We start from the raw sequence: 20,991 nt of genomic DNA, 5'->3' as shown, positions 1-20,991 counted from the left end.
ACACCTCTAATCGTAACACAAGCGTCTCTCAGAATAGCAGCCTTAAATTCACGAGTGATGGATGGTCACCTTCACCTTGTTTTCCTCCTTCTCTGGCGCTATTCCTTGTTTTTGCACTATTTTCTATTTGGACTCTCCAACTACATGAATAAACTCTATCTTTTTTGCCATGGCTCCTTCTGCGATTAGCGTTGTCGTCCTCCTTCTCGGGCTTGTCCTTTGCTTTTTGTCCAAATTATCATGCCTCGCCTTTAAATGCAATGCCAAGCACCTTGGCACCTTAGCACTCACCCGCTCAGGTATCTCCTTATTAATACTTGCTAACACGCTTGCTGCTGCTACTGCTCGCTTGCCCTAGCTAGCTAGCCACCTGTGCTTTTCCTCTCCCCACTCTCAAGATGAACTACCTTGTGCGAGATGCTTGTGCGCCTGCGATAGGCATCTCGACGGCCTCCCTCTCTTGTTCTTACTGAGAGCATCGACCTTACCATAAGGATTGCAAGTCTGCCCTCCACCAGGTGGGGAGCAATTCACTCATCGCTTCTCCTTCCTACGCTTGTAGCTTATTGTGAAGAATTCCAAAACATTTTCCAATACAGTGATTGCTCGTGGGTTTCAACGCTCCCCAGGTGACGAACTATATAGATCGTGATCAAAGAGAAGAAAAAAATAGCAAGAGGGACTAAAAACAACGAATAGAGGAGACGACACAAAGAGCCAAGAAGTGAGCAAGGTGTGTGCAAGGTAAGAGAAGAAAAGACAACTGGAGAGAGGAGGGTGGCCAATAGGAAGGTTCGGTGATGCTGAGTAGTTTTACCTGTAACACTCTGCAATTCAAAGTGCCATACGGAGCTACAAAGCATCACTTGAAAATCCTTTCAAAAATTGTATGACAAACTCTTTGAAATAGTACAAATTGAACTTATGCTAAAAAAGCAAAGACAAATAAAGTGACAAATTAAAAGAATGTACACCATTAGATTGTCATGAAGATGAATGTCTCTACTTGTGACAAGTGGCTCCATGAGAGCTCAAAAAATAAAAACGTGCCTCTAGGCTGCCTACCGTAAATAATGGTTCTCAAGGCTATTTTGTGAGTAGAGAATCGACTCCCAGGGAAGGAAACCACAAATTGGTGATCGATCAGTAGGCCGACGGGAGTCGGTGCTCCCAACTCCCCCTATCGATGAATGGGGGAGGCAACGCGACATGTATCACACATCAGACGACTCACAGAATCGTTCTGACGGTGTGGTTTATGTGCTTTTTCGACTCGCTCATGGTGGTTGTGTTATGGCAGCCGTTAGATTTGAGAAAGATCTAATGGCTAAAAATAGGCACCATTTGCAGGCCGTTTGGCTTTAAAAAAGCACCATTCATGCCCTTCATATGCTCTCTTTGGATCTAATGGTCAGAAGACGTTCCTCACAAGCCGTCGATTTGGATCATCCTGCAACCAATGGGTGGTATGATTCTCATAAATTAGCCGGTTAATGGATACATCACAAATTACAACTAAGCAAAAATATTGATCCAACGGCTGTGATTGGCTTTCCGCCAACCCCAGCCATTGACAAACCAAAAGAAGCTGCCCAACAACTGCACAATTGCTGAGCACCTGGGGTTGGGTTCACACCAACCGACGATTGCACTAGATGCAACCAAGTTGCAATGCTCAATAGGTTCACACGAACCACTCGCCCAAATGTCCATGGCTCCAAGCTCTTTTGGCGCACTGCATGCAATGTCACACCTCCTCTTCTTCAAAGTTTGGTGACTATGCATTGCACATCAAATAGGTCGTGGGGGGGAGTGCTAGCCCAGATGGGAATCCTTTAAAGTGTGATGTGACCTATCTATCTAGCTCGGCTTGGGTTGGAGAGAGATGCCGGACCATCTGACCACGTGACTCCACCCATGGGCATGTGATTCAGCAATTTCATTGCAGCAAGTTGGATGTTGATTGGTGTGAACCCAGCCTAGGGGCTTTACATACACACCACCTACCTGAATCTGCTTGAAGTTCCCATTGGTATTCAATGTGTAATGGTCCAGCCACCCGCGAGGAAGCTTGGTGTTGCTAGAGGAACGCTGGAACACCTTGTGATTAGTTCCCATTGGCTCAAATGGCCAAGTATATAAATAGCCTCACTTAATTCCTTCATTAGTTTGCTCATCTATACTAAACAAAAATTTCCATATATTTCTATTCTAACTATTATCCATGAGGGGAAAAAGACCAAGGACAGTTTTTGACACTGCATCTTGGAGGAGAAGAGCTTAAGAGTCCAAGGGTAACAAGTGGAAACATTTCCTAGTAGTCCAAGACTTGTGGCAGTTCATGAGTAATTCTGAGAGGGTCTCCCTCGCTAGCTAGTGGCGCTGGGGGAGCCTCACTAGCATAATATTTTTGCATCCCATGGCTGGCAAATGCTAAACGTGGCTCTAATTCTGGTGGTTGAATGCTAGCTTGACTACCAGCATTTGTCAAATTCTAGCCCAGCATTTCGTTGTTTTACTTGTTCAACCGGCACAATACAGCATTGATTGCTGAAATTGTTGACTACTGAGACCTGGGACATTCTACAGCATGTGGTGGAGGCTAGTTCCACTCGGTGCAGTCGGTTTGTGAGGGCCTATAGCAGATCGCAGCCGACATGGAGGGACATGTTTCTTTCCACAGACTTATCTGCCACTAACTCGGTGGCCTCCCCACCCTTAGGTGTGACGCGCGGGGGGGGGGGGGGATGGGGGGCTCTTAGAGTACCATGGGCTCTTGGACTATAACCCTCAGATTACCATCCTTGGACTCTTAGATTACCACCAGCTCTTGGACTACCACCCTTGGACTCATGGGCTCTTTGATTATCACTACCTCTTGGATTACCACCCTTGGACTCTTTGACTTTTGTGAATTCATGAACTACCACAAGCTCTTGGACTACCGCACACATACACATATGCCTACATGCATGCAACACACATATAAACATGTATACATGCACACAAAAACACACACATGGGTATAGTGGACCCGCTAAGGCAAGTCATGCAAACTCGTACATGTAACTTAGGTCAACCTCGACTTTCGAACCTTTGTCTTCACCCATCGTCTCATGAAGCCGCCATCTCTATTTAGCCAATTGAAGCAAGCTCAAAACACCTCCTAATGGGTTTCACCTAATTCCTTCATTTCTTTGCTCATTTATATTGCCTTTAAAATTAACAAATTATTCCATACATATGTCGTTCATAAAGGCATCTCAATTTAGCAAATTGAAGAAGATTCAAAATTCCTTCTAATTGTCTCTCACTTGATTGCTTCATTAATTTGATCATTTATACTTCCCATCTACCTAGTGTAAAGGCTCTTAATCTTAACACATTATCCCATACATATGATTGACCTAAGGCAATGGAGAAATTCAATTAATTTCTCACGTAGAAAGGCGGAGATAGCCCAATTTAGCTAAGGTCAAAGGGGTAACTTTAACATTTCATGCAAAAAAATCTTTAGCCGTTCATAGGGTCTAGGAGGCTACATGAGGTGTTGTGGAATGTTATTATAAAAGGGTTTTAAATTCTCAGCCACATAAGGGACCCTTCTATCATAAATAGAGTGAGTCCTCATTATTCACCATTTGCGCCCCCCTTGCCACCAAGGCTCCCTTCTCCTCCCTTTTTCCTCAAAATCAATACATTTTTAAATTCTTTTGAATTAGGGGACCTATATCCTCAAGTGAAATTTCATATTCCAACAAAAATCAAATACTCTTTCAATTGACAATAAGAGTGAATTGGGTAATGTGTGAAATGGTTGAGGCAACTCCTCTCCAGCCAACCTGTTGATGACTTGATTATCATTAGGGTCATGTGGGTGAGTTCACCTATCAAAACTAGTAATTTTTTCATTTCTTTAAAATAGAGTGAATCATTCTTAAATAGCACTCTTTGGGGCAATTTTTTTAGCATTAATTTAAAAGTTTATCGGCTAGCGTTTTAGGGTAGGTAATCCATTTTCTAGTCCATGGATTCTTTCTTCTAGTTTATTTCATGAGAGGGAGAGAGAGAGAGAGAGTGGGGGAGAGAGAGAGAGAGAGAGAGAGAGAGAGAGAGAGAGAGAGAGAGAGAGGGAGGGAGGGAGGGAGGGAGGGGAGAGAGAGAGAGAGAGAGAGAGAGAGAGAGAGAGAGAGAGAGAGAGAGAGAGAGAGAGAGAGAGAGAGAGAGAGAGTATTATTTTGCAAGTGACTATCACGGTAGTTGAAATAATAACCACCATCGTGCCACTTGAAACCATCGTGCTAGTTGAAACCACCATGCTGGTAGTTATAGCTTGCAAAAACCATGTTGCTTCATAAGTTTTCAATCTCGAGGGGTTCACCTTGGGGAATGTAAGTATACCATGAGAGTTCAAAATGAGGGGTATTTTTATTCTTTAAACTTACAGAAATATATTTACAGTATGGGTAGTTTTATGAATTGTTTTAAAATTAACAAGAGGGGTGTGTTTATTCCCAAAATTCCATAAGTTATTTTTTGTAATAGTGTCTCATCTAGGATGAGACGTAAGAGCACTCACAATTTGTTCATCGGTAACTTGAAGCTTTGATCTGCATACTAACGCCTAGTCGCTTCACTTTGCATCACACATGGATGCTCGTATTAGTGCTTTGAAAGTGTGTGCTTGATTATTTGATATAACAGCCATTGGAGCTATGCATTCGAGATGCAGAGGCTGGCCTAATTTCTCAAGATTTGGAGTGGTCATGTGGGCAGTAGTGTGCATTCTGGGCGATTTTGGTAGATTGGATCAGTTTGATGGAGGCTATTCATAGGGACTTTGGGACCATCATGTAGAACTGCATGTAAAGCATCTTGACTTTGATTTGAGGTGCAGTAAGTGGTTTGATTTTTCAAGATTTAGAGCAGTCATGTGGACATTAGTGTCCATTCTGGGCAACTTTGGTTGTAGAGTTGCATGCAAAGAAGCCTAACTTTACTTTGGTGGAGGCTTTATTAGTTGTACCTGGCATGTCCTATCATGGGGCCTTTGTGTTGACTATGTGCAACATCTTGAGATATATATCTTTATTGTGATACGAGTTATGTCATGAGAGATACAATCAAATTTGTGTCGCATGCGAGCATTTTAGCTAGTTTCACTAGCTTGGATGAAGGATTTTTAGATAGTCAGCTCCGTGAGATTTGGTCACTATGTTTCTACGGATGTCACCATGGTGTAAGATTTTCCTTGAATTGGATTTGTCAACTGCTTTGTGTACTTTTGTATTTTTATTAAAAAAAGTTGAAATCCTTTTAAGTGTTTTATGGGAAGGGAGAAGACCCCTTAGATTTAGTTCATTTTGTTTGTTATTAAAAAACAAAGAAAAGCAGAGAAGAAAGATATATGATGAAAAAGTAATAAGGAAAAAAATGTGGAGAAAAGAGAAAAAGGAAAAGGTTGAGAAAAACAATGAGGAATACAGAAAAATAGCGCAAGGGGTGCATGAGAGGGAAAAGGAGGCAAGGGGGGCTTGTTCTGTATAATCCCCCACTCCTCCCTCTTATTCCCCTATCTTATCCCCCTCACCCTCTTCCCCCGTGCCACCTCCCCCCTAGTGCCTCTTCCCTATTGAGTCTTGACATTTCTTTTTATTGTTGTTTGATCCGAGTTACTATAATAGAGATATGTTGGGATGTGAAGGCAACCATATCTTTCAGAGGCTCAATTGGCAACATTTTTATAGGTCTAGTCATGGTGCTTTTGAGATATTTGTATGGAGTATGTTGAGAAGTACATTATTGCTTTTGATGGCTTTGCCATCCAAGTGAGATGAGGCCACTTAAAGCTTTTTCACATGGATTGGTGTGCATATCTCATGGCTTTTGGCTCAACCAAATGCCTACAAACTCTTGGGAACATGTCCCCCACTCAACTTTTGAAAAACATTTGGGGGAAAAATGAAATTTTCGTTTGATCTTCTTCGTAGAGCTCAAGTTTCCCGTTTCTTCCATCGTCCTTTGCACCTTCTTGCGAGCTTTCATGGCAAACTCCCTCCCCCCTTGATCTCCTCCCCTCCCTCCCTCTCGTGCCTCCTTACTTGTCCTCCATCTCTTTTCAAAAACCCCCTTCTAGGGTATTTGGATATCCTAAGCGTGGACGAAGGACAATATCAAGCTCAGGCTATGGCAACTTTGGAGATTTCTACATTATTTGTAACTAGAACTTAGTCAGATCCCAAGAGTCATCTCCCGAAGGCACTTCCTCATACACAACCAGTATTGTAGTCTAAGGCTTAGTGCACATGCACAAGTTGGAGTGCAGCCTGTGTGCAACTTGGGAGCAAGTTGGAGGTGCTTCACCAAAGACTCTATTCGTTAACTCGATTTATTGCTTGAATGCTCTCTTTGTTCTTAACACCAATTGCCAGTGAGCAGTACAAGTTTGCTCCCCCTTCTGCCTTGCCTCTACTCCCCTTTGCACGTGTGATTTTTGAAAGGTTACGGGCTACTTTAGGTCACCTTGGAGTGGTGCATTGGTGCCCAAATTGGCACCCACAGAGATGGAGGTGCAAAACGGAGCAATGACTGTGCATCAGTGCTACCTCACTAATAAAGTGTGTGGTCTAAAACATATCACGATAAGCTGAGCTAAACTAGTTAGGTGTGCACTAACCCTATGTTTACCCAAACTTGTCTCAAATTTTGAGGTCATTTCACTTGATTTAAGAGGCGTTTTGTTCTCTTTTTTGGCCTGCCATAGGTAGGCCCTAGTGAAGGTTGTAGTTTTGAGATGGGAAAAATAAAATCACTGTCATTATATATGCTCGCTTATGTGTTAATTTGTGGCTGGTGTAATTGTAGAGTATTAATGATTTGGGGTCCCCTTGTATGACTTTTAGGCCATTCGCATTTACTCCTCTTTGCACACTCTTAATCTCCTTCCTTTTCACCTTGTGGCCTTGAAATCTGAGCATTTCACTCACACACAGGTAGGCCTAATGAATGATAGATATATCATTTACCTTGTTGTATTTCTTTTATTTTTTCTACGAATAGTTGGTAGCTCCACCATTTTCTCCCACTTCTTCTCATTTCTATTTCAACTCTCTCTCTCTCTCTCTCTCTCTCTCTCTCTCTCTCTCTCTCTCGCTCTGTGTCCCAAGCTCTTAAGTTTCCCCCCAACTCTTGATCTCCAAGCCCACATTATCGTGATGCAGCCAAAATCAAGATTCAGGAACTCCATATGGGATCCTTGTGCTGGAACATGGGACTCGAGACTTGCGAGGTGCTGACTTCTTGCTGGAAATTTTAAAATCATGGTAAGACATGTCCATGTTTTCCCTTTTCTATGTTCATAATTCATACTACGTAGAGGCAAGCTGGGACAGGGTTGTGTAAAAGGTTTGCTACTTGCAACGTTTGTCCATGGAGCAAGTTGGACAACTACCATAGCGAATTGTGATTTTGGAGTGTTGTAGACAGCTTATCGACACATTTCTATTGCCAAGCTATTGCGTGCCCCAATCTTTGTGCAAGATTGGCAATCCAGTTACCAGTAAGGCTTTTGCAAACAGGGTTAAAGGATTCCATGTGGTCTCACTACTCTTTTCTTATACTTTTCCTTCTTTTGTACACCCTATCTCCTCTTTTTCCATTGGCTCTCAAAGGCTACTTGCTCCCCTTTCTTCTTCTGTAAACATTGCGTCTGAGTTTGCTTATCGAATGGATCAAGTGTTGTCAAGGCATATTCTAGTTGTGGCGCAACACCTTACACTTGCCTTGACCATTTTCTCCAAGTGGAAATTATGTCAACGAGCCTTTGTCATGGTGGTCATGGTTCTGAATTTGCAACAACTGCCTAGTGATCATAGTTTTGATGATGAAGGAAACTTGAAGAAAACATGACGCAACATATTTTAGAGGCTATGATGCGATGGTTCAAGAAAAAGTAGTCCTCTCCCAAGCTTTCGGGTGTCATCGTAGGATTGTCTACAAGATTTCATCCCCTTGAGATTGGGTGAGTGATGTTCTAAACTGATACTATGCGTCGCATGCGTAGGGCAAAAATCATCATTATTGCTATGTGGATGTGACTATCCACACAGGGGGTGGACTCAAGAGCATCCATTATTAGGAGAAACCAATTTCACAAGTTCCTTGTTATGTTCTCAGCCCAAATTTCTTGGCAAAGTTGTCTGTGTGATTTCTATCTCAATTTCTTAGTAAATGGTGTTTGTGTGAAGAAATATATGCATATTTCGATCCTAGATTCATCAACTTGGGGTCAGGACTGCATGTATGCATCATTTTTGTATATGAAGTTTATGCTATGGGAGAGTTGTCATCAGTATGTTGTCTCTCTCCCTTGCTCATATCTCCGACCTTGCCACCTCCTTCTGCTACATGTTTTGGACAAGCAAGAAGTGGTTGGTAGACATTTTGTCAAAAATTGTAGCCAGAATTATAGCTGACTATGGCATTAAGGTGAGCTTGCTTTTACGGGTTATTTTCATATCTACTATTTGTTGTAGCCAGAGGAACTATCATTGCAAGATAGAATATGTGTTCTATGGAGCATTTCCTATAATTCATGTCTTACAAATCGCATGGCAGGACAAAATATTTAGTGGCCCATTACAATCAAGAATGAAAGAGTTTTTAGGTGCTTTTTCTATGACATTGCAAAGAGCTACTTCTTACTACTTGCTCTATTGAAAAAATTGACTTTTGGTTGAGCTTTCTAGAATTTAAGCTTGAACTACTTGTTTCTATTGTGGCAATTGGCAAGATTCTTTTGGAATTTGGATCATGGGGATGTGAAGTGGGATAGTAAATGCATCACATGGAGTGAAAGTAGTCACATCTCCACTTGTAATTTCATTAACTTGTTATGGTAGACAATTAGAGGTCTATGTTGTTTTGGATGCAGCTTGTCAATGTTATTAGAAGGATCATCACCATGTGGCTTGCGTATTTTCCAATTGTGATGTTATTGAAGTAGAGTCAAGACAGAGTTATGTAGATCTGTCCAATGAATGCAGAGTCTTGAATGCTGATAGGGTTGCTTTCATGGATTCGTAGTAGCCACCAATAGGGAGACTTCTTATAACTTAGGCCTTCCATATGAGTAAGGTAACATCATTATTTTGACCACAACACGTTGATCATGCCAATTTCATCAACTTGAATTATAGCTTCTTGGATTAGCTGCCCAAAAATTGGCCATCTAGCCTAAAGAGCATTACTTCCAATGATGCAACCCCCATGATGCATGTTGTTGAAGTAAAAAACTCTTGCTTAAATAAACTTTTTTATCTTAGATCTCATATGATACCAATCCTCTCATATTTCAATAATTACTTGTTGGTTTTATAGAAGATAATTTTTAGCAGGTATTGAATGTTGATGGACACATGGGCTTATCATGGTTTGGATGCTTTCATGGTTTGCACACATGGGCTGGTGGCCTGCCATGGCTTGGATGCTATTTGAACACGTGGACTAGTGGCCTATCATGGCCTATCAGAGATAATGGTGGCTTGTCATATCCTAGGACCCATTTTTTGAACGTTGATGGACACATGGGCTGGTGGCGTGAACCCATTTTTGGAATGCTGATGGACACATGGGCCATGGTGGCTTGTCATGGTTTGGATACTGGCATGGTTTAAACGGACACATGGGCTAGTGGGGCTTGTAAGAGCTAATAGTATCTTGTCTTATCCTAGGTCCCTACTTTTTTTTGGACACATGGGTTGGTCACTAGTGGCTTGTCATTGTGTGTATCCTCACTACTTTGGATGTGGCTTGTCGTTTTCTTAATTCAAAACTTGAAATCCTAGGCAATCTAGCATAGACTCACTTGAAAATGTCTATTTTCTAATCACATCATACTCGTGTATATTGAATTTTAGTACCCTTAATGTTAGATTCATGATGCTCTAATATGTCATCTTATTCTGGTCATACCCAAGATAACAAAGTTGATTATTACAAATTTTATTCAGATGTATACGAGGTAAGTGAATAAGCTAATTTATGCTATTCTTAGTTTTAAGTATAATTGATTATCTATTTATTAGCAATATCTCATCAAACTCCTTAGGCTAAGTGCTTTAGTGGAGATTTTGTTTGGGGTATCCTTTCTATTGTTGATGTGAAAGAATATTATGAAGCTTAAAAATTCAAGTCCAAAAATTGTTCCACAATTGGAAAAACTACTATGAAGGGACCTTAGCAAAAACCAAAAATGGTTGAAGAAGATTGGCTTGCTTCAATACGTGAGTCTTCCGTGGACAAAAACTACTAGGAAGCCAGAAAATGGACTATGAAGCAGAGAAACTAAATATAATGAGTATTGAACCCATGCTTTGCAAAGGCAAAGACCATCCTCAACCACTCCCCATCTAAAGGTGGATCTTTGATTCTTAAATTTTGATTAAGTCTTAACCCATGGCTCTGAGACCTTCCATCTCCTCCTTTCATTCCATTAACCTTCCATCTCCTCCTTCCTCCCAAGGGTGACCTTCCATCGCCTCCATTCCATTGACCTTATATCTCCTTCTTTCCCCTAAAGCTGCCTCTTGTCTTTCCACCTCCTCCCCAAAGCCTACCTCTTGTCTTTCCACCTCCTACCCCTCCAAGCCTCCATCCAAGAGCTCCTTCTTTGTGATACGTGGCAGGCTCTTCTCGTCCAAGTTGCCACATGTCCTCTCCTTTTTTTTTAGTGTCCATGGCTAATAGGTTAAAGATGTTGATTTTAAGAAAGTACTCTAAAGCTAAAAATGTGCATTATTTTTTCATGTACAAAACTATGTATTTTGGAGCTGAAAAGTGCCTAGCATATCTAAATCGACAGGATAATTTGAATTATGAAAAAAACATGTTGAAATTGCAAAAAATTTTGAATTTTCCCAAGAATGTTATTTATGAATATCAAGGTTATGGGATAATGACATTGAATAAATTTGTTATAAAGTTAGAAAAGAGATCATTAAATCAAAGACATTGTTATAATGTTAGAGAATTGGTTGCAATTGCTTTGAAGTTGATTATGATTGTTATGAATCTAAAAAACTATTTAAAAGCTCAAAATTTTACAATATTTATCAATAATGGTTTTATATTAGATAAGACCTCTAATTAGGTAGCCAAGCATTAATGATTTCTTGTATATATGTTAGGGCATCATTTAATAATTTCTATATTGGAATTTTAGATGTGGAAATTCTATATTAGATGATACTTCTCCATATAGGTTTCATTTTACTTGACATCATGTACTAGTTTGCCTTTGGCTTTTCCTCGAAAAGAATGCACTTCCTAATATGGTAGGAGGCATTATTCATGCACCTCTTCACTCTTGTTTCTTCTTCTCTAGTCCTCTCTCTTAATTTTGGTGAATTTTTTGGCAGACTCTAATTGTTGCATTTTTCAACTTAGATGTCTCAAAATTTTTTTCCTTATATGTTTTTCTTTTTTAACTTTTTATCCAATTGATGGAATGAATTGTATGCCTCAATTATTGATGGGACTTTTTGATCTAAACATACACTTTGATTTTCCAACTAGCCTTCGGGCTAGTGCCATACAGTGAATTCACATCCATTGGATAATTCTTTAGCATGGATAATCTCTAGTCATTTTGAGATCCGCCTTATATTACTAGCTTTTATATCTATTTTGAGAATGTTATTTATGAATATCAAGGTTATGGGATAATGACATTGAATAAATTTGTTATAAAGTTAGAAAAGAGATCATTAAATCAAAGACATTGTTATAATGTTAGAGAATTGGTTGCAATTGCTTTGAAGTTGATTATGATTGTTATGAATCTAGAAAACTATTTAAAAGCTCAAAATTTTACAATATTTATCAATAATGGTTTTATATTAGATAAGACCTCTAATCAGGTAGCCAAGCATTAATGATTTCTTGTATATATGTTAGGGCATCATTTAATAATTTCTATATTGGAATTTTAGATGTGGAAATTCTATATTAGATGATACTTCTCCATATAGGTTTCATTTTACTTGACATCATGTACTAGTTTGCCTTTGGCTTTTCCTCGAAAAGAATGCACTTCCTAATATGGTAGGAGGCATTATTCATGCACCTCTTCACTCTTGTTTCTTCTTCTCTAGTCCTCTCTCTTAATTTTGGTGAATTTTTTGGCAGACTCTAATTGTTGCATTTTTCAACTTAGATGTCTCAAAATTTTTTTCCTTATATGTTTTTCTTTTTTAACTTTTTATCCAATTGATGGAATGAATTGTATGCCTCAATTATTGATGGGACTTTTTGATCTAAACATACACTTTGATTTTCCAACTAGCCTTCGGGCTAGTGCCATACAGTGAATTCACATCCATTGGATAATTCTTTAGCATGGATAATCTCTAGTCATTTTGAGATCCGCCTTATATTACTAGCTTTTATATCTATTTTGCAAAAGTGGTTTACACATTCATTTTGTCATTTTGACACATCGTACAAATACTCTTTTATTCACTTATTATTAGTAGGTGGGAGTAAGTTCTTACTCTTCACCATGTGGTCTTACCCTCTGGGTTGGGGGTGGGACACACACACACACACACACACACACACATGTAGTGTATGCACGCACGCACGCATGCACGTGAGCATTCTGATGTTTTGATATGGTTCGTGATTCCTCTGGTAGAATGCTCAAGGGATCCAATTAATCTTATGCATAGGCTCTAAGAAATATAGCATTAGGAGCACTATGATCTCTTGATATGGTTTATGATTCTCTTGGTAGAATGCTGAAGGGATTCAAGTAATCTAATGCATGGTCTCCCAACAATCTAGCCTCAAGAGTACTCCAATATCTAATGTAGTCTTTAACACTAGTTTGGTAGAAGGACATCAAAATTTTTTAAATTGGTATCACTCATTCATGATTAGAGGCACTCTATAGGTATAATTTAAAAGTATGAAGGTTCTTATGATATCCATTAACCCTTGTATCTTGAATTTAGCGTGTATTACAGGATAAGGAACAATCAATATATGAGTTGAATTTGGTGTTCTACATGACATTAGGTCCCCTAAAGACTCACACTACTCCATAATATCCTATTGAAGATGTATACAAAGTACAGTCGAGTTTGGAACTTGTTAGACATGTCAAAGAATTTGTAAAAGATCAATTTTTGCCTCGCCATCAGCATTCACTAAAATTACATTTAAGGCCATAGATCATAATGAATATGATTATCTAGCTCCAAGGAAATATAAATATATGTGTTATAGTTATCCTTAGACTCTAAGACTTACAAGCTCTAAGAAAACTCATTCTAAGTAAGAAGTATGGCCATTTTATCTAAAACCTAAGAAAACTGCTTGAAATATCGGTGTTACATTTGTTAGATATCAATGCTCCACTCTCATGTAACTACGCGAGAACCAGCTAACTCTACTTATAAGCCCCCCATATGAGGAGAAGGCATTTGAGTAGCTCAGTTATCCGGTAGGTCCTGGTTTGGACACCAAATGGGGGCATATGTGGCCTAATGGCTGGACGGAGTTGGCACACTGCCAACTAGGCTACATGCAAGTGTAGGAAGGCATCCCATGATTGACCGCATTGAGGGTAGACGGAGCATTTCCCGGGGCAGCCCACTCTCGAGTTGCAGGGCCCATTTGGAGTCCCAGATGATCTCGGATGGGTGTGGGCTGAACGGTGACCGTAGGTTAGTTGCTCTATTTTGTGCACCGGTTCTATCGTGTGGTCGATGGCCAATTTCGGGACCGACCCCCAGTCGACCGTTTTGGGAGGATAGGGTCGGTCACCCAATTAAGCCCAATCGACTACGACTGGTGGCTATATAAGAGCAAGCCCGTGAAGCCCATTTTATCACTGGCTACAGCAACCCTGATTCCTTAGCATCCAGCCTCCGTCCTCTACTATTTCTGGCATGCCATCGAAGCTTCTCTCACAGGAGCGCACGGTTGGGAGGCAGCGCCATCTATTGTATCAGTTCTACAGTAATCGAATTTTTGATTCTCCATACTATTTGTTTTCTCTCTTGTGTACGAGATCCTGTTCTCTATTGAGCACAGACGTTGTATTATTTTCTTACATGATATCAGAGCCTGGACTCTAGTAAGAAGATATGGTAGTGTGTTTCTGTTTGCAAGCAGATTGTGAGAGATGGCCCAGCCCGCAAGACTGCGAATCCCACCGTTCGGCGAAAGCAGAAAGTTGGCAACTCTAACTATCCACTTTGGAAGTTCAAGATGAAGAACATCCTAAGCACGTATGAGCTTTGGGACATTGCTACTGGGGTGGACGTGAGGCCGGTTGTGAGACCAGATCCAACCAATGCAGAACAACAGATAGTACCAACTGTGGATGAGATTCTCGGGTGGACAAGAAGAAATGCGGATGCACTGTGTTCTATCATGATGTAAGTGATTCTATCATGGCGTTAATTCAACATGTCACCACAGCGAAGGAGGCATGGATGGTCTTAACAGATCAGTATGAGACCATAAATCAGACGCGGATTCAGAATTCGTAGACTCAACTCACGAACGAGAAATTGTCTGAGTCTGAAGTGGCAGAGCAGTTCATCACCAGGGTAAAGAATCTGTGTGATCAGATGACTATGATTGGCATCACCATCACTAGTAAGAATCTAGCACGAAGGTGCATACAGATTCTCCCACCAAAGTACGACGGTCTTGTTACAACGCTGAATATACAGAATAGAAATCCGTCCCTCAACTTTGAGGATTTCAGCGCGATGCTTCGGAGGAGGAGATGCATCTAAAGATGAGGACTAGAGAAGATTCAGCTTTCTACGCTGGATCAAAGAAAGGTAAGGGTAAGGACTCTGGTAACCCATCTTCTTCTGATGATAAAAAGAGAAAGAAGAAGATCAAGTGCTTTTATTGCAACAAGGCAGGGCACAAGCAGAATGAGTGCCGAAAGAAGATTACAGATGAGAAGAACAGAGTAAAGAACGAGTCCAGCAACAGCGCGCAAGCAACACCAATAGAGCTGTTCGTAGCAATTGAGAAGATTTGCAGGGAGGTAGTTCATGTACCTGTAGATGAACCTTGGATCATTGACAATGGTGCATCATGCCACATGACCAGTCGGAAGGATTGGTATACCTCTCTACAGCCGGTAGGGAATGACATCCTGGTAGCAGTTGGCAATGATGCAAAATGTCCAGCAAAAGAAAAAGATGTGATTGTTCTCAAGTCAGATGGAGTTGTAAAACAGTTGTCCAATGTTCTTTATGTGCCAGACATCAAGAGGAACTTGTTGTCTGTTTCTGTGATCACGGATCGGGACCTCAAAGTTCACTTTGATAAGAATGGTGCATAGATTGTGGATCTTCAAGGGAAGGTCATTGGTAAAGCTACACAGTGCAACAACATCTACGAACTCTCAGCTTATAGTGCTCGAGCGGATGTGAAGAACACTAAGCTATGGTATGAGAGGCTTGGTCATCTAAACCTTAGTTCTTTGAAGGAGATGCATAAAAGTGGAATGATTGCAGACCTACCAGAAATTTCAGATCTACCCGATGTATGTGAAGCTTGCATGATGGGCAAGCAGCATCGGCAGCCCTTTCCTAAAGAGGCCAGCAGGGCAAAGGCTCCTCTAGAGCTCGTTCACATAGAACTTTGCGGAAAGATGGAGACGGAAGCTTTGGGTGGTTCCTACTACTTCATGATGCTGATCGATGACGACAATAGAAGAAGGATATGGATATACTTCCTAAAGACTAAAGACGAGGCTTTTAGTAAGTCCAAGGAATGGCATGTAATGGTCGAGAAAGAAACGGGGAAGAAGGTGAAGAAATTGAGATCAGACAGAGGTGGAGAGTTCACATCAAATGAATTCAAGAGTTACTGCAAAAGTCACGGGATCAAGAGGCAGAAACCCCCGGCACATACATCACAGCAAAATGGAGTAGTAGAATGCAAGATGCACGTCATCTATGAAATGGGTAGGAGTATAATGAAAGGGAAAGATTTGCCAAAGACTTTCTGGGCTGAAGCATATAACACTGCAGTTTACATTCTGAATCATAGGTACACGAAAGTTGTGAACTAGATGACTCTACTACAGGCCTTTTATGGTAAGAAACCTTTAGCTGCACATTTCAGAGTTTTTGGATGTGACTATTTTGTGCATGTCCCTGATGCTAATAGGACCAAATGGGAACCGAAGTGCCAGAAGTGTATTTTCTTGGGCTACAGTGAAGAGGCGAAGGGTTACCATCTCTATAACCCTATTACCAAGAAGGTGATAGTAAGTCGTGATGTGGTCTTCTCAAAACAGCCACATCAATTGGAGGAGGATGCTTCCTTCCTAGACAACCAAGACCAGGATATCCATCCAGTACCACCACCAACAATAGACCGAACTCCCCCAATGGTGCTTGGGAGGATTCCAGATAAAGAAGATGAAGAAGAGCCTGCAGAACCACAATAGCAAAAGCCATTCCCAAAGTGGGTAAAGCAACTTTTGGATGGCAAAGAACCTCCACCATTGAGGAGGAACCATCCAAACACCGTCGGTCCAAGAGATTAGAGGAGCAAAGAAGAGCATAGGAACACTTGGTCAACTATGCTTTGATGATAGAAGTGATCCGTGCTGATGAACCCAAGTGTCTTGAAGAGGCATAGGGTGATGATAGGTGGATGGAGGCTATGCAGTCGGAGTATGGCTCCATAATGAAGAACAACACTTGGGACCTTGTGGATCATCCACCAAAATGCAAGGTAATCGGCACCAACAAGTGGGTGTACAAGACCAAGTACAAGTCCGACGGCACGTTGAATAAGTACAAGGCTCGGCTCATGGCAAAAGGATTTGCACAGCTACATGGTTTTGACTATCATGATACTTTTGCTCCCACAGCTCGACTAACCACAATACACAGTGTTTTGGCTTTAGTTGCCCAGGGAAGTTGGCCCGTGTTTCAGATGGATGTAAAATCCACCTTTCTAAATGGGGATCTCAAGGAGGAGGTATACGTGGAACAACCACCAGGTTTTGTGATCCCGGGTTCAGAAGGTAAAGTTTGTAAGCTAAAGAAGACACTTTACAGGCTGAAACAGGCCCCATGAGCATGGTACCAATGAATTGATGCCTACTTTCTGCAAAACGGGTTTAGGAGGAGCCCATCAGATGCAAATTTGTATATCTTTAGAGAAGGAGGTAGGTGTATGATCATGGTCCTTTATGTGGATGACCTTGTCATAACAGGGAACCATGAACTCGCAGACAAAGTATTTGCTAGGAAGAGAGTTTGAGATGATAGACCTCGGATTGATGCATTTCTGTTTGGGGATTGAAGTTTGGCAAGAGCTGAAACAGATCTTCATTTCACAACTGAAGTATGCTAGAGAGATACTGAAGGCATTTGGCATGGCTGAGCGCAAAACAGTTGGTACCCCTATGGAGGTTGACGTGAAGCTCTCAAACGAGGATTCATCACCACTGGTGGACCAACAATGGGTGTGGTCATTGTTGTACATCTATATCCTTCACTAGTCTAAACATGATGTCAACTTTCTTTAGATCTAGCCCTAGCAAGGGGGAACATGACTGATGCAGCACCATTATGAAGTGATCTCTTTATCAAAATTAATTAATGTACTCTTAAAATAAGTTGTAGAATGCCCACAATGCAACAACATGGCTTGCTTCTAACATAGACTTTCTTTCTTTCTCTTTTCCCAGGATATGATTTTAAAATGTCCAGAAGCTCTAGCTTGTCTAGAAGTGACTGTTCTTCCAAGCATGCTTCTTGGACATCATGCAAATGGGACCCAATTGCCACGATATTTACAAGGGACTTAAACACACCTAGATTGAGGCCCATAAAAAATATCATGGCCATCGGATCCCATTTACATGGTCAAGAACAAAAATTTCCATGTTTTTTCCCATGCATCCCCTCTTCTGGTTTAAAATAATGCACTGGTGGTGCTCTAGTCATGTAAATGGGATCCAAAAGTGACTTAAAATCACCTAGATTGAGTCCCATGCAAAGTATCATGGCCATAGGATCCCATTTGCTTGGTCAAGAATAAACATTTCCAAGTTTTTGCACATGAATACCCTCTTCTAGTTTAAAATATTGCCTCAGTGGTATTCTAGTGATGCAAATGGGACCCAATGGCCATGATACTTTGCAAGAGACTTAAAATAACCTATATTGAGGCCTAAAATATTGCCTCACTGGTATTCTAGTGATGCAAATGGGAACCAATGGCCATGATACTTTGCAAGAGACTTAAAATAGCCTATATTGAGGCCCATGAAAAATATCATTTCCATCACATCCCATTTGCATGGTCAAGAATGAACATTTTCATGTTTTTGCAAATGCATCCCCTCTTTTGGTTTAAAATAATTCCTTGGTGGTATTCTAGTCATGCAAATCGGACTTTATGGCCATATTACTTTGAAAGGGACTTAAAATCACCTATATTGAGACCCTTGCAAAGTGTCATGGCCATCAGATCCCATTTACATGGTCAAGAACAAACATTTCCCTGTTTTTGCCCGTGCATCCCCTCTTCTGATTCAAAATAATGCCTCAATGATATTCTAGTCATGCCAATGGGACTCGATGTATACCAAATTTTGCAAAGGACTTAAAATCACCTAGATTGATTCCCATTGAAAATATCATCACCATCGGATACCATTTGCATGATCAAGGAACATTTCCATGTTTTTGCCCATGCATCCTCTGTTCTGGTTCAAAATAATGCACATGTGGTATTCTAGTCATGCAAATGGGAACCGATGGCCCCGATACTTTCCAACACCTAGTATATCATAGCCATCAAATCCTATTTTCATGGTCAAGAATGAACATTTCCATGTTTTTTGCCCATGGATTACCTCTTCTGGTTCAAAATAATGCCTCGGGGGTATTTTAATCATGCAACTAGGACCGAATGGCCATGATACTTTTAAAGTGACTTAACATAGCCTAAATTTAAGCCTTTTCAAAGTATCATGGCCATTAAATCCCATTTTTATGGTCAAGAACAAACATTTCCATGTTTTTGCCCATGCATCCCCTCTTCTGGTTCAAAATAATGCCTCGGTGGTATTCTAGTCATGCAAATGGGACTCGATGGACATGATAATTTTAAAGGGAATTAAAATCACCTAGATTGAGGCCCATGCAAAGTCTCATGGCCACCATTAGACCCATTTGCATTGTCAAGAATGAATATTTCCATGTTTTTGCCCATGCATCCCCTCTTTTGATTCAAAATAATGCACTGGTGGTATCATACTCTCATGACAATGGGACCCAGTGGCCATGAAACTTTTCAAGGGACTTAAAAACACCTAGATTGAGTCCCATAAAAAATATCATGTCCATCAGATGCCATTTGCATGGTCAAGAATTAGCATTTCCATGTTTTTGCCGATGCATCCCCTATTCTGGTTCAAATGATGCCTCGATGGTATTCTAGTCATACCAATGGGACCCAATTGGACTTAAAATCGCCTAGATTAAGACCCATGAAAAGTATCATGGCCATCGGATCCCATTTTTCATGGTCGAGAAGTAAACATTTCCATGTTTTTGCGCATGCATTCCCTCTTCTAGTTTAATATAATGCCTCGGTGGTATTCTAGTGATGCAAATGGGACATGATGGCCATGATAATTTGCAAGAGACTTAAAATAACCTATATTAAGGCCTGGAAAAAGTATCCTAGCCATTGGATCCTATTTTGATGGTCAAGAGTGAACATTTCCATGTTTTTGCCCATGGCATCCACTCTTTTGGTTCAAAATAATCCCTCGGTGGTATTCTAGTCATGGAAATGGGACCTGATGCCCATGATACTTTGTAGGGGATGTTAGATCACCTACATTGAATTGTTGAGGATGATGTAAATTACCATCTACATAGAGCATAGGAAAAAACCCTATTCCTAACCCTAACCCTAAGGAATTCACTTGTATATCTTCATGTTCATGTTTAATAGCACTTAGTGTACAAGAATCTTTATCTTGTGCATTCCTCTGTCTCTCTCCCCCACTCTTACTTCTGCTATCATGGTATGAAAGCCGATGGTTCTCCCACTCCCTTCATGAGTGTCAAGCCCTCCTTCTGTGAGGCATCTTCCATTGAGAGAGTTTTCCATGAGAGAGAGAGAGAGAGAAAGAGAGCAAGCCCTTGCTTCATCAAGGCATACTCTCTTGCTCCATCAAGGCACAAGCCCTCTCCATGAGGAATCTTCATCTCTCATCTAGTTCTCCTTGTAGAGCTCCTTTCACCCTTCAATTAGCTTCAGAAGGCTCAGGAATCCTAATCCTGGAGCTTGAGTATCTCAGCTTGAGTGATGCTTTGAGAGATATAGAGAGACCTTGTAGGTAGATCCTTGATTCTGAAACAAGCTCTTTGTCTGTGAGAGATGTATACATCTTTGATCTCCATCAACCCACCTAGCAGCTTCAACAACAAAGCCACAACTACAACGAACTACAAGGCAAAAGCAAGAGCAAGCGACCTCCACGCTTCACCATCTCAAGAATTTAGTAGCCTAGCCTCCACATCACAAATCAAATGAACCTACTCCAAGGCGGATAATAAAGTAGACGGTTGAAGGGACACCAACTAAATGATTGCCTATGAACTCCTCAGCTAGTGGCTCTTACAAGCTCTAAAGTGCTAGCGAAACCGATCGACTCTTTCCTTGCGCGCAAGGAGTAAATGCCATCAAAAGCCTCAATGCATCTTCATCAATGCCCGTCTATATTATTATTGCCTCCACGGCTTCCCGAGATAAGCACAGCACAAACAGCTCTAAGCCTTGACTCCGAACTCCGAAAATAGCTAAACCAAGCTTCTTTTAGCTTCCTGAGATTGACAGCCATATAGGAGGCACATTTACCAGAAGGTAACTCGAGCGGCTGCATGTTGAGGCAAAGGAGTGATACATCAACATTTT

This window comes from Dipteris shenzhenensis, chromosome 7, assembly GCF_047967505.1.
Source record: "Dipteris shenzhenensis isolate YYH24624 ecotype China chromosome 7, Dip_SZ_1.0, whole genome shotgun sequence".
In the NCBI taxonomy this organism is placed as follows: Eukaryota; Viridiplantae; Streptophyta; class Polypodiopsida; order Gleicheniales; family Dipteridaceae; genus Dipteris; species Dipteris shenzhenensis.
This window is presented reverse-complemented; position numbering follows the sequence as displayed.